Consider the following 13,449-nt stretch of genomic DNA (forward strand, 5'->3'; position numbering starts at 1 on the left):
CTCCAAAAAAATATCTTTCGTAAGATACATAAATCTAGCCGTTAGTTAACCGTTAGCGTTCCCGTTAGTTTGATGACGTGAAAATATTAAAAAGACAATTTTACCTTTTATTAATTTTAAAAATTACTATTACATAGTTTTATTAACTTTTTATTAATTTTTTTATTAATTTTAAAGAAAAAAAAAGAGCCTTAATAGGCTCCCCAAGAAAACACCAGAACTCCCTTGGGGAGCTCGATTAAGGCTCCTAAGGGAGCACCAGATCTAATGCTAGTGCTCCCTTTGGAGCTCCAATGTTTCCTTGGAGAGCCTGATCGGGGCTTTGGTGTTCTCCATGGTGGCCAGTGCAAAAGACACCATCGACCGACCTGGGAGAAAGAAAATAATAGAAAAATGAAAAAAAGCATTTTAGACATTTCATATTTAACATTAACGCTATTTAGACGTTTGGCATGGAGTGTCTATTTTGAAAACTAATGGACTTTCGTATAATTTCGATTAAAACTTAGAAGGTAAGGGTATTTTACCCTATATTAAATCTGCAAGTAGTTTAATAGATCCTCTAACTAAAGGTTTACCAAGGGATTTGGTAAGTAGTACTACAAAAAGAATGAGTTTAAGACCCATATTAGAAACCAATAACAAGAACCCAACTTTTAATTAGTTTCCTCTAATTACTAAGTTCAATGGGTAAAACAAGTTATTGTTATGTGTTTGTGATGCACTAATAGAATCCATTCCTTAAAATCTTATTTAAAGATAATGCGGTCCACTGTGTATAGAGATTGAGTTTCTATTCTTAATGGAGATTGAATATTATATTATGGAAAGAAAATGTCTAAAGTAAAGGGGACAATTAATGAAAACTCCATCTACATAAACATAATGAGTGGAGCCACTTCAACAAGAAGAATTTGGGGATTCTCTTGTAAAAGTTTATTATGAACAGGATAAGCCTATTATGGTGCTAAAAAGTGAACAACCATTTACTAAAATATAAACAAATATTATATGTGGTGTATCTTCAATTCTAACACTAGGAGTCAAGGTTCAATCTATAAACACCATATACTTCGTTAGGGTTCTTAGATGCATTTGCTAATTGATGGTTCAAATCGATAGATACCTTTTTGTATGCATAATATTTGTTTATGTGAAGGGTAGAAATAAAAATATATTTTATAGAAAAAAACCAACATTTCAAATTAGTGGAGGATTGTTAGATAGTTTGTTAATGGTGGTATTTGTACTCTTTTACTAAAATATTAACAAACGATTAATTTTTCATTATTTTAATTTTTGGATTAAATAATAGATGTTATTTATGGAGAGTGCTTATCAATGAAAAGTTGTGATTGTATTAAATATAACTTTCTGAATAGTTATTTTATGAAAGGAAACAAATGTCTACATTTAAAGACATACATGTTTGTTTATTATATAAGCAACAAAAATACATTGTCATTTTCACTATTTTAATAAGTATGTTAAGGATTTTGTTACATCCTAGAGGTTAAAAATACTTTAAGGAAGTGTTTTATTCATAGCCTAAAATAGAGGCGTAGCTAACTAACTTTTGTTGAGAGGGCTAAAGACAAAAAGGAATAAACTAATATGTTGAATTTAACCAACAATCGAAGGATTCATAATAGACAATTTTATATAGCATGTAAATCAAAAGGAACAAGAAAAGAAAGATTTATAATAGTCTTTAATGAAAGTTGTGTTCAACGATGTTTCATAGATTTAAATTCATCAATTATTGACTCTGTATTGAAAAAGTTAGTAATGTCTTTTTCAATATAAACAACTAAATTATCAACAAGAAACTCATCATCCAATTAGTTCCTAAGTCTTCTTTTCACAATTTTTATTAAGGTTTGTGTCTCAAGTGTAAGAGAAAATTTTGGACCATTTGCATATTTTCTTTTAAAAAATTTATCAATTATTTTCAACTTACTCATACTTTAATCAATCTTTAAAAAAATTAATGCAATCAGCATCTAATATTCTTATTTTATTTATATTTAAACTTACAATACTAAATATAAAACTATAATGCATAAATATATAAATAGGATATATAGGATTTCACACAATGGTTAAATATATAAATAGTTAAATAATATTAATCATTAAAAGAAGAAGATAAAAGAAAACTTTACCTCCTCTTAGTTTCACACAGTAGTGGTAAGTAGTCATTGTCCAAGCTCATAAGTCTCTTTAAAAGAATGAAATGTGTTTCAATTGTGAGCTACATAAAAAAGAGTAAAGTAAAAATAAACGACAAAAGAGAAGAGATTGAGAAAAAGAAAGAGAGAGAAAGAAATGCGAAAAAACTTAATTAAGATTTAGGGTAAAGTTTAGTAGAATTTGTGAAATTATTTTATTATTTTTTATTTGTACAAGTTGTTAAGTAAAAAAATTATTTTGAAAGTACAAAAAAATAATAAATAAAAATTTCAAAAATTTTGGAGGGATCACAACCCTATAAATATACTATTTTTCATAACAATTAAAAAAAAAATAATATATATATATATATATATATTAAGTAAAAAATTTCAAAAATTTTGAGGAGACCACCATTACCATATTGCCCTCCGCTGCTGGCCTCAACTTTACCCTAAATCTTAATTGAGTTTCTTCGCTGAGATATTTTTGGCTAACCAGGGAGCTGCTTTCCTGTGGAGCTATTGCATGAAACTTTTTGATATGTGTGTACTTGGGTGATGGCTCTGTTTTTTTTTTTTTTTTTTTTTTTTTTTTTCTTTTTTCTCTGATTTTGTGGGTAGTATGTCAGCCTTTGGTTTGTTTCTTCAGCATAATCACAGCACATTTCACGCTAGGGACTTCTCCTCCATGTTTTGGCTGCTCTACTACCAAAATGAGGTAGTTTCTGTACACATTTTTTAAGCAATGAAATCACTTTGAATGCCTTAAAAAAAAATGCCGTGCTACGTAGGAAATTTCTTAGAGATGAATTTCTTTTGTCCCGTGAGACTGTTTTCAGTCATTCAATGGACTTTGTTAGAGCAAGAAAAAAAAAATTGCAATATGCCATGTGTGCTTCCCAATCCGGGAAATAGAAGTTTAAAACGTATTTTGTGCTCTGATCCACTCTTCACGCTACAATCTGGTTTCACGTTAGGATTGATATTTAGCCGGATACTTGCATAGCAGAGATAGTGGGAGAAGTTTTTTCTTCCAAAATTCCGGCTTGGAGCCTCCATTGCGGAATATTGTCCCAATAACCCAATTAGTGTATAAAATCTCATGTGTCTCTTAGCGGCCATTGCAACACTCGAATCCATGTCCTAGTTAGTACAATTCACATAGAGTAAAGTTTTATGCTAAGTGACAACCTTCGACACACAAAGCATAGCATGATGAACTTGGGAGCTTTTGCCTTCCTACGCCTAAAATTACATTCAAAGGGATATAGTACGCCTCTTCAATTAGATATATAGCCATGATATACACCAGGATTCAAACAAGAACCAGTCTTTGAAATAATTATATATATATATATATATCGGCATATCAATCTCATGGCATTTAGCAATAAATTTGGCGGCATGCAGAAAGTCCCTCTAAGACCGGTATTGAAGACAATGATTTGGAGGTTAGCCATAAAAACGTCAGTCAACGAAAAATATGGTCGTAATCCAATCACGCACGAAACGAAGAAAAAATTGAGCAGAAATCATTAAATTTCTTAAATATATTGGAGAATTTCAAATGCTGTAATGCCCCGTCGTAATGATTCTACCAAAATAATAAATAAGTTTTTGTTAGAAACTAACAAATAAAATGTCAATAATAATCAATGAACTCTTCTTTTAATGACAAAAAAGTTTTTAAACACGAAGTTTAAAGTTTGAATTTCACCATGTGTAAGTTTGATTCAATTTTATGTTGATTTAATTAATTTTTAAATTTGTTAATTTGTTTCTTATATTAATGTAATAGTAATATTATCTTTTTGTTGAGTATTGTTTGATTGTCATATATAATTTTTATTTATAAATGTGACTAATTAAAAACAGCGTCAATAACATAAATATCGCTCAATTAGCCTAAATATAATTAAATTGATAATATTTACAAACTTCTGGGACTTTAACACCATCAAATCTTATATTTGATCTATATTAATTTACTCTTCTTGCTGTGATGCTTTAACTAATTAAGTTCAATTAGCCTTTTATGTCTTACTTGATCGTAATTAAAATTTCCCAATTCATTCTTGTGCTAAAGTTGAGCAATTCTCTCCTACCTTGGGCCTTTACTATATATAAGTAAATAGAAAATGCATTCCAATTATAGTATCCTATTATTTAAAGAAGAACGCACGAAGGACTACGAATACATACACAGAAAGAACAAAAGAAACGAAAAGGAAAAGAGAGGGGAGAGAGAGATAAACAGTAACAAGACGCCTCGCGAATATACCCCTGATTTTATATAATGCTTTTGTCTGGTAACAACTAACCAATTTTGTAATTCTTAGTGTTTGGTCTTTATCTGGGTGCAGGGTAGGGTGGGGTAGGCTCATAAATTGCCTCTCGACACAAATTTTGTACCTTGGTGATGAGGTTTTGATACATGTCAAGGTTCTTTGAATCACATGTATCGTTTTGAACTTTGTCCACTTTTTGGTACAATAATAATCTGCCACTTGTACTGATTTGAAACAAATTCCTTTTGTTCAAGTATACAAGGAAGCTAATCATTTTGCAAACTTCCTTGTTAAGATATGTGTGTTCCCTAGTATTGATTTGATGGTTTGAACATAACTTTATTATCTATTTTAACTAATAATATTTTTTACAGTTTATTTCAAAAAACAATTAACTAATAATATAACTGAAACCCTGACATTGATATAATTAGATTTATTCAATATATTCATTTCATGAAAAAGATCAAAATATGTTGTTTTTATTAAAATAATTATATAATACGTTGGATACTTTACAATGTAATGTGATAACAAATAATATAATTGTAAGTAATATGATTACAAATAATATGATTGTAAAAAAGATAACATTGCAATGTTGGGTATTTAAGTAAAGTAATGATTAAAATACAAGAAAAATGATATTGCAGCGTTTGATTTATAAGTATTTTACTTGGAATGTAATGTCAATTTTCATAATTACCCCTATTTATAAAAATACAAGTTTAATATACTTATATTTTTTTTATTTTATTAATATTTATATAATATCATCTCTTAAATATATTTTTAATGTCATATATTATTTTTATTTTTATTATAATTTTATATTTTATATTTTTATTGTTTAATATAATTTTCTATATTATATATTTTATTGTAATTTTTTTCCTTTAAAAGACAATATAAATTTTATTAATAGTCACCATGACTACTAAAAATAATAAAAAGACAGCTTTGAACTTTATATAAAAAATCATAATATTATAATATATTTTTAATAAAGTAATAAAGTTGAAGAGTAAAAATATTTTTAATAATATTACAAAGTGTTTTTAATAATATTACAAAGTGCAATACAATATGATTGCATTCGTTTTGAACTGTAATCACATTACATCCATTTACTGTAACGTGATTGCATTGCAATATTATATTACAGTGGTTTGTTACAAAAAAAATTGTCACGACCCGGTACTCTCATCGAGCTCGTGACAACCGTTGCGGTGTCCCGATAGACACTCATCACCCGAAATGCCAATCGAAACCCCGCAAGGTTTTAATATCAGTTTCTCATTCCCCCTGTGAGTAACCGTTGCTAAATATCATGTTCTAAAAGATTTTAAGTTATTTTCAACTTAAAACAATAAAAAATGATTTCTATCTCACAGGGGCATTTTGGTCATTTTTTCTTAAAAGTTTCGAAATCCGCTAAAAATGTAGTATGCAAGTACAAAACACATAATTCATATTCAAAAATAAATTTAAACATCTAAAACCTTCATTTAAAATGAAATTATGATTATTTGGATATAATAAAATAAAATAAAATAAAATAAATATTCAATAAAATATTCTATTTTTTTATAAAATAATATTTTTAGAGTTATACGTAAATAATTTTTTTGCAGCGTAAAAGCAAAATAAATTCATACATACTGTAATACAATAAGCCAGAGTATTTAATTTAATTTACAATAACCGATGGGCCCCCGAATAACCAAAAGTAAGAAAAACTGTGAACCTACAGTTTGGAGGATGTAAATCAGATAGTAGCCTCGATGAAATCAGCTATCTACAGCCTATTCTGAGCTTGAAATGGGTGGAAAGGAGGGTGGTGAGATTATATAATCCTAGTGAATAAACAAACAACATCCAAAATATCTAAAGTCGAGTAAATGGAGACAATTAAAATATTCCATCTCAATATGTATTTCATAACATAAATATTCATTTCATTTAAATAATCAACATGGCTTATGAGTATCTTAAAAGCTTGGCTCCTACCAAAATCATTCTCGGGAATACCTTGGCTGAGGCATTTAACTGAGTCCGCCAAGGTTGTTAAAAATTTATGTACGCATAAATCATGTTTTTATTTTGAAAACAAAGTCGTTTCTTAGCGTTAGCGGAGCTCATCATCACGAGGTGGTTCGGTGTGACATGAACTCTAACCATACCTCAGGAGATACCCTACGCACCTCTCCGACCGAGGTACATATATAATTGGATTCCGTGCCCCGCTAATAGGCTGGTCCACAGAACTCGCCCACTGCAACAAGCTAAACCCACCATACAATAAAATTTTGACAGCATGACATGACTAATATTATACTACCTAGCCTCTAAATCTAAAACAGAACAATTCATACAGTTCACAAACCACAATTCCAGCCAGTCATGCCAACACATTATCATAAGCCATCAATTAAAACCATAAATTTATAATACATCAAGTGGTCTCCAGCTACTCTATTTTCAAAGCCATCATTCAATTTCAAGACAATTTATAAAATCTTTTCATTTAAACACATTTTGTTTATAAAACCTAAAAATTAACCATTTAAACTCATTTTCCATAAAATTCACAAAATCGAATAAAAAGACCACTTTAGATAATTAAAATGATGATAAGGTTACTCATTATTTCGGAAGTCGAATTTTTATAGTACTCCAACTATCGATCTTCGGGTACAATTTCTTTGCCTTTATCGAAGGATTCACCACCTAGACATAATGCAAAATCAAACAATTTACCACATTGGTGCTAAATCGTTATAAAACTATATGGATGCATGAAATGGAATGCAAATTATTCGGATTATCGTCCAAACATGGTGTTCTACACAAATTCACTTGTGTACCTAAATAAAACGGTATTGGCCTAATTTGATCTATCACGCGATTAATTGGCCAATATGTCCAATTCAACTTCAATTAACTCTATTTTTCTTCAAATTNGGGGAATCTTGTTGGATGTTATGGACTAACATGGGACTTTAGAGGATGATGTTTCTAGGTGTTACCTCCATTAAAAGAGTTTTAGGTCCTAGATTTGAGTCTAGGCTTTGGGTTGAAGTGGATGTGGCCTGAAGAGTGTTACCACCTGTTCCGTAATCAACAATTGATTTTATTAGTGCATACGTACATGGTGCTGTGTCCCTAAAACTTTGAGCTCATTTAGGTTTGGTACGAATGCAGAAACATGATATGATGATGCTAGATATGGCTCTGCCCCTAAAACATTTATTGATTTATTTCACTTCTTTATCAGGCAACCCCAGATATGGCTGTCACTCTTTTAGAACTTGCAAGGATCTTTGCCACTAAAGTTCCAGGGAAGATCGATGCCGATGTTTTACAACTTCTCTGGAAAGTAAGTTTCCTTTCAATGCTCTCCTATAATAAAGTTTTAACCTGTTGCTTTATCTGCCTTTACTTTTTGTAGAGTAAATTGCTCCTGTTGTCCCAAAAGCTCAACCCAAATATCATATTCATTCTAATAGTTTATAATAGCACTTTTTCTTCTCAAACTTGTGATTCTTATCGAAAACATCTTCTGTTAACTTACTGTTGAGTAAACCATAAGCTCACCAATTGGTAGACACGTGTTGCTTAGATGTAACTTCTAGCTGGCAGGAAGGAGTTAGCGGTTAGATAGATGGAAGGAGTTTTTTTATACAAATTAGAAGTTTGAGGACGTAAATGTGACATTCAAAATTGTTGGGACCAAAAGAATAATTGAGGCAAACTTTAGAAACAATGCATGCAATTTACTCTTTTTTGTAGGTTAATCATGTACTTTGCACATATTATTCAGCTACCTGCTTCTAGCTGTCTGTCCTTTTTACATTTGAGCTTATTATCTTCTATGTACTAGAGGGGTGCCCCACAATTTTTTATTAAAAATAATTTTAAATTACATAATATTATAAATAAAAATAATAATAATTAAAGAGAAATAATTTTAAATTTAAAAACATTATAAATAATAGTAATAATGATAAATTAAAGATAATTATTTTAAAAATCATTATTTTTAAAATATTTTCTCATGTCTTACTAAGCAAAATTTTTTATTTAAATAATTTTTTTTGAAAACATTTGATTTTTTTTATCTTAATACATGCTAATGTTGATATAATCATATTTTGTTAATTACATTATTCTAATAGCAAAATCAAATTCATATTGAGAAAATATAATATTTTAAAAGTAATTATTGATAAGCTACATAATTGATACAATAGAATTATTAAAATAAAATGAATATTTTTTGAAAGTCAAAATGAAATGAATATTAATTACACTTATTAAAATTTTTTTAGTTTTAATGATGAAATTTTCTAAATAATCTTCAATTTTAATTAATACTTTTTTATCTTATGCCGTTATAATTATTTAGAATTAATCCACCTTGTGATCCCTATCATGTCTCATTAAAAATTAAAAATTTGTTTCACTTCAAACTTGGATGAAATTCACAAACATCCATCCGAATATTTTTTTTTTGTATTTTTATTTTATAAGAAATATATATAATATATATATTCCATTAAGGGAACAATAATGCACACAAAAAATTGGTGTGTGAGTATTAAGAGAAGAGATCAACCCTCACTTTTTTGTGCAACAAATGATAGCAATCATTGACCAATGGCCAGAGTATTAAAAAATTAAAAAAAACAGACAAAAAGCCCACATCGTGTTCCAAGCTAGTGAACAACACTGCCCAATCACAACCCAACACTCTGAATGCTGACACATAATTAAGTGAAGAAGAGCCTCTGTGTGTTTTATATTAAGTTGTAGATGTAAAGCATGAGCTGCTGCTGTTTAAGACAGCGAATATTCAAAGCTCAAAATCAACCTCAGGTCGTAATGAGACCAAAAGGACAAACGACAAGTATTAACCCATCGGGCATATCAACCCAGCACAGCATTACAGACAAATCATCTGATGACAACCTAAGAAAATGATCTAGACACTCCGTACAACTATATCATGACAACGCAAGCCAGCAGAAAGAAAATCAAGGATAAGAAAATCGACTGAATCCAGGTCATAGCAGAAGCTTAGCTTGTCAAACTACAAAAAGGATCAACCAACAGCAGCAGAGAGAAGAAGCTTTAACTGTTTTTCCCTTCTATGACTACAGTGTCAGCCTGGTTCTTGCAACTCTGAATGATCTGTCATTGTATATAAATTCTCATTAAAAAAAATTAAATTTTAATCACATTTGTTTAGGTAATATATTTTTTTTATAGTAAAATTTTAAAATGTATAACTATTTAAATTTTTAGTTTTATTTTTTTACATTTAGTAATAATATAAAAAAGTACAACCATTATTAGTGTATACAATTTCTATCGTTATATTTTATTTATAATACATTTAAAAATTTATATAGTGACGTTAAATTTACAAAATATTTTAAAATTTTTTTAAAAAATATTATTAAAAATATTTTTAATAGCACATTTTAAAAATGTACTGTCTTAAGTCAAATTTGTTGTAGTGTTTAGTGTTAGATTTTGTTTTTTAATTGGTTTTGCTTTATATACGATTATCTATAAATGACTATCTCAAGATGTACATAGTATTATGATGATCAGCTCAAATAATAATAATAATAATAATAATCAGAAAGTTATCATTCTTTTTACTATATTATTATTATTTATTAAAAATTTCATTAACCGATTGTGTTAAATAGTTAAAGATATCTGAGAAAAAAAACAAAAATCATGGTAATGTGTAAATAATGTAAACTTCAAAAACAAAAATTTTGTGTATTTAGATTATTAGAACTCTTTATTATTTTCCTTTAGTAGTAACTAGTAAGTACTCTAGAGCACTTGTTATGAACCTTAATTGATTTAAAATTTAAATTAAAAAAAATACCCCTTATAAAATTTAAAACTGATGTGTTAAAGACCAGACTATGTATTTTAATTTTGTTTGTCCTAAGGGAAGCTCATGCAAACTTAAATAAGGTTACATTCACCTTCAATATATTACAGAAAAGTAGTTCAACTACCCAGTGACAGTTGGTTGCATTGAAATTGATGCTAACTATCTATACCCAACCCTCAACAGGTACCAAGTTGCATCAAATGATTGGTTGCTTAGCTAGTGGCCTGCTGCATATTTATATGCTATAAAAAAATTTCATTTTATTTCAAAATTGTTTTTCTCTTTTTCTGGTAAAAGTTTACCTTTGGAAACGCCATAGTGCAGGATCACTCTACCCTTGTTGAGGATGAAATCTCGGACTACAGTCCTCTGAAATGCATAATTGTCACTTATTTACTATCTTAGTTAGAATCATGGTTTAATTGTCTAAACATATATAGGATAGAAAATGCTTTTTGATTCACCATATTTAATCCAAGAGTAAAGCATGGTCAAAAGTTAAGCATTAATCGTTATTACACTTTCAGATTTATTCAATATATATATATATATATATATGTAGATTGCCGGTTAGACAAAAGAATTAGATAGCAAAGATTTATAATATGTATGAGATTTAAGTTAAACATTTACATTTAGTTCTAATCGCTTTTTCTTGGATATATATATATATATATATAAAGGTATTCATATTATCAGATAGAATAAATGTGAGTTATTTTCAAATATCCAAATGTATGATGGTTAAAACAAACGTATTAGATATACATAGCGATCCATATTTATTTTCAAAAACATGGAGTAGAAACTGAACTAACCTCCAATTAAGGCAGAATCAGTTTAGAGGGTGAATGTTGCGTTAGTTAGTATTGTTTGGCCTTAAAACCTTGCACTCAAGGCAATGTGTTAAAGTAGCTACCTATCTATCTATGGCACTGCACTATATGAATTTAAGATGTTTTAATTATATTTGAAAATGAAACTAAAGAAAAAGAAAACAAAATCTTTCCTTTGCTTGAAAAGAAGGAAAAGTGGAGGAGAAACTTAGAATCCTAAAAGTAATATCCAATCTAAGACAATAGAACTTTATGTTGTGTAAACGGAATTTTTTTTCTTTTGCTTACGGGGCAACCAAGCATCTGAATATGAAAAGAAACAAAGATATATTAGCAGAAAACTTCAAACATTCCAACACAAAAGAAGCTGGCAAAAATAAAAGAAAGAAGAAACTAAAACCAAACAAAAAGAAAAAAAAAAAGCCTATTCTAGAGAAGTAAGTTGTACTTGTTCCATGGAAAGCAAGAAGAAAAATCCTACTTCTTCTTCTTCAGTTTCTTGACTTCTTGGCGTTCTCTTCGTTAAGAAAATCAAGCAAGACGGTGCTCTTGCATCTGGGGCACTTGGGATCGACCTCCGATAGCATAACGTACATGAGGCATCGAGGACATCCAACCAGCACCATCGAAGTTGCTTCAGGACTACTCGGGTATTGCATCGACGTAGAGTCGTCAGGCTCCGAAGACACGCACGAGCTTTCAGGTGACATTTCCCAGGAGGAAACCGATGTGTTTGGCGATCCAACTTGTTGGTTAGCCCTAGGTGGTGATAGGTTCAGCTTCAATTCCAGCTTTGGACTGTTTTCTCTTCGACTCATTTTTTTTTTTTTGGTCTTTTGTTTGTAATAGTTTATTTCACCTGTTTGATGATGATCACATACAAATAAAAGATGAGTTGAGAGTAAAAGATTGTTGAAACAGTAATCTAAAAGAAAGAAAAAAAAATGGAGAGAAAACTGAACAAAGATAATTCACCTTTGCCAAAGAAGCTTTCAACTACCAAATTGAAGGGTTAAGAAAGTGAGAATCAGGTAAAATATAGCAGAGGGGAACTGGAAGCCACCGAGATAATTCTCAGTAGATATAATGATGTGGACCAGAGAAGAAAAGAAACAAAAAAAGACTGAATGATGCTTCTATTCCCTAAAAACTAGTCCAACATCAATATTTAGTTTTGGGATCTCCGGCAGATTGATTTTGGACCGCTTAGACCATTATATATGCAATGATTTTCTGGAGGAAGAGAGAGAGAGATGGGATTTTCTTTAATTGTTAATTAATTAATTATGGGTAGGAGTGGAGGGTAAGGAGAATTTAGAGTGGAGAACAAGCTGATATTGAAGGTGAATTGAATACTAGATAGAAGAGGTTGAAGAGTCTGACTTGGTGCCTAGAAATACACAGATTAACAGTGGTCGAGAGAGGAAAAAAAAAGGCCAAGATGTTTGCAGATAGGAGAAAATTTTTGTTGTAAATACTCCCACCAATGATGATCAGAGGAGTTGGTTTGAGTAATTTTCATTGCAAACGAAAATAGCAAGGCATCATTTATGATTTTCCTATCCTTCATTCCTTCCTATAGGAATTTTCTTCTCAATTTTCTCGCTTTGTTTTTGTTATCTGTTTGTTAACGTATTCAAGTCAAATTTCCCAAGCTGTTTTTCCTAGTCCAAATTCCACAAAAGGGAAAACTAACATAATTAATGCCATCCATATCGCCTGATATTTTCACGTAGAAAATTGCAAAAATTTTAGTGTTCACGTAGAAATAAAGGGGGAATGGAATACCAACCATGATGTTAGCCTTAGGCATATGAAATTCAGCTATTTTGTTGCTGAGATGTTTAGAGCTTGTCCGGCTTGGAAATGATTCTGGACTTTGTTTCCCAAAAAAATAGAGGAAAAAAACAATAGGCTTAACTTCCATTCGGATGTCAAAAATCTTAAACTTCCCTTGGTAAAATTCCAAAACTAATTACGGAAAGAAGAAATGAAATAATTAATTAATGTGCAAGCGAGCTGTTGCAAAATAGTTGGTGAATTGGAGGGGCAATTATGTCTAGAGGTTGTGGAATCAAGAAGAATGGTTTAGTGGCTATAAATGTTTGAAATTAAATGCAGTGTTAAATATTTATATCAATGAAAGATTATTAATGGGATTTTTTATCACATTAGTTTTTCTTCTTTTCTTTTCCTTTTTTTTCTTAATTAAGGGATACATTTAGAGTGGT

The 13,449-nt window shown here is 29.8% G+C and overlaps 1 long non-coding RNA gene across 1 annotated transcript; it reads right to left on the reverse strand.

Annotated features, from left to right (window-relative positions):
* Positions 11,523 to 12,636, reverse strand: LOC18590252. Its single transcript, XR_001929287.1, has 2 exons — positions 12,194 to 12,636; positions 11,523 to 12,077 (listed from the first exon to the last, which is right to left on the reverse strand). It is a non-coding gene; the product is annotated as an uncharacterized LOC18590252 (long non-coding RNA).

The sequence above is a fragment of the Theobroma cacao genome, chromosome 9 (assembly GCF_000208745.1).
Source record: "Theobroma cacao cultivar B97-61/B2 chromosome 9, Criollo_cocoa_genome_V2, whole genome shotgun sequence".
In the NCBI taxonomy this organism is placed as follows: Eukaryota; Viridiplantae; Streptophyta; class Magnoliopsida; order Malvales; family Malvaceae; genus Theobroma; species Theobroma cacao.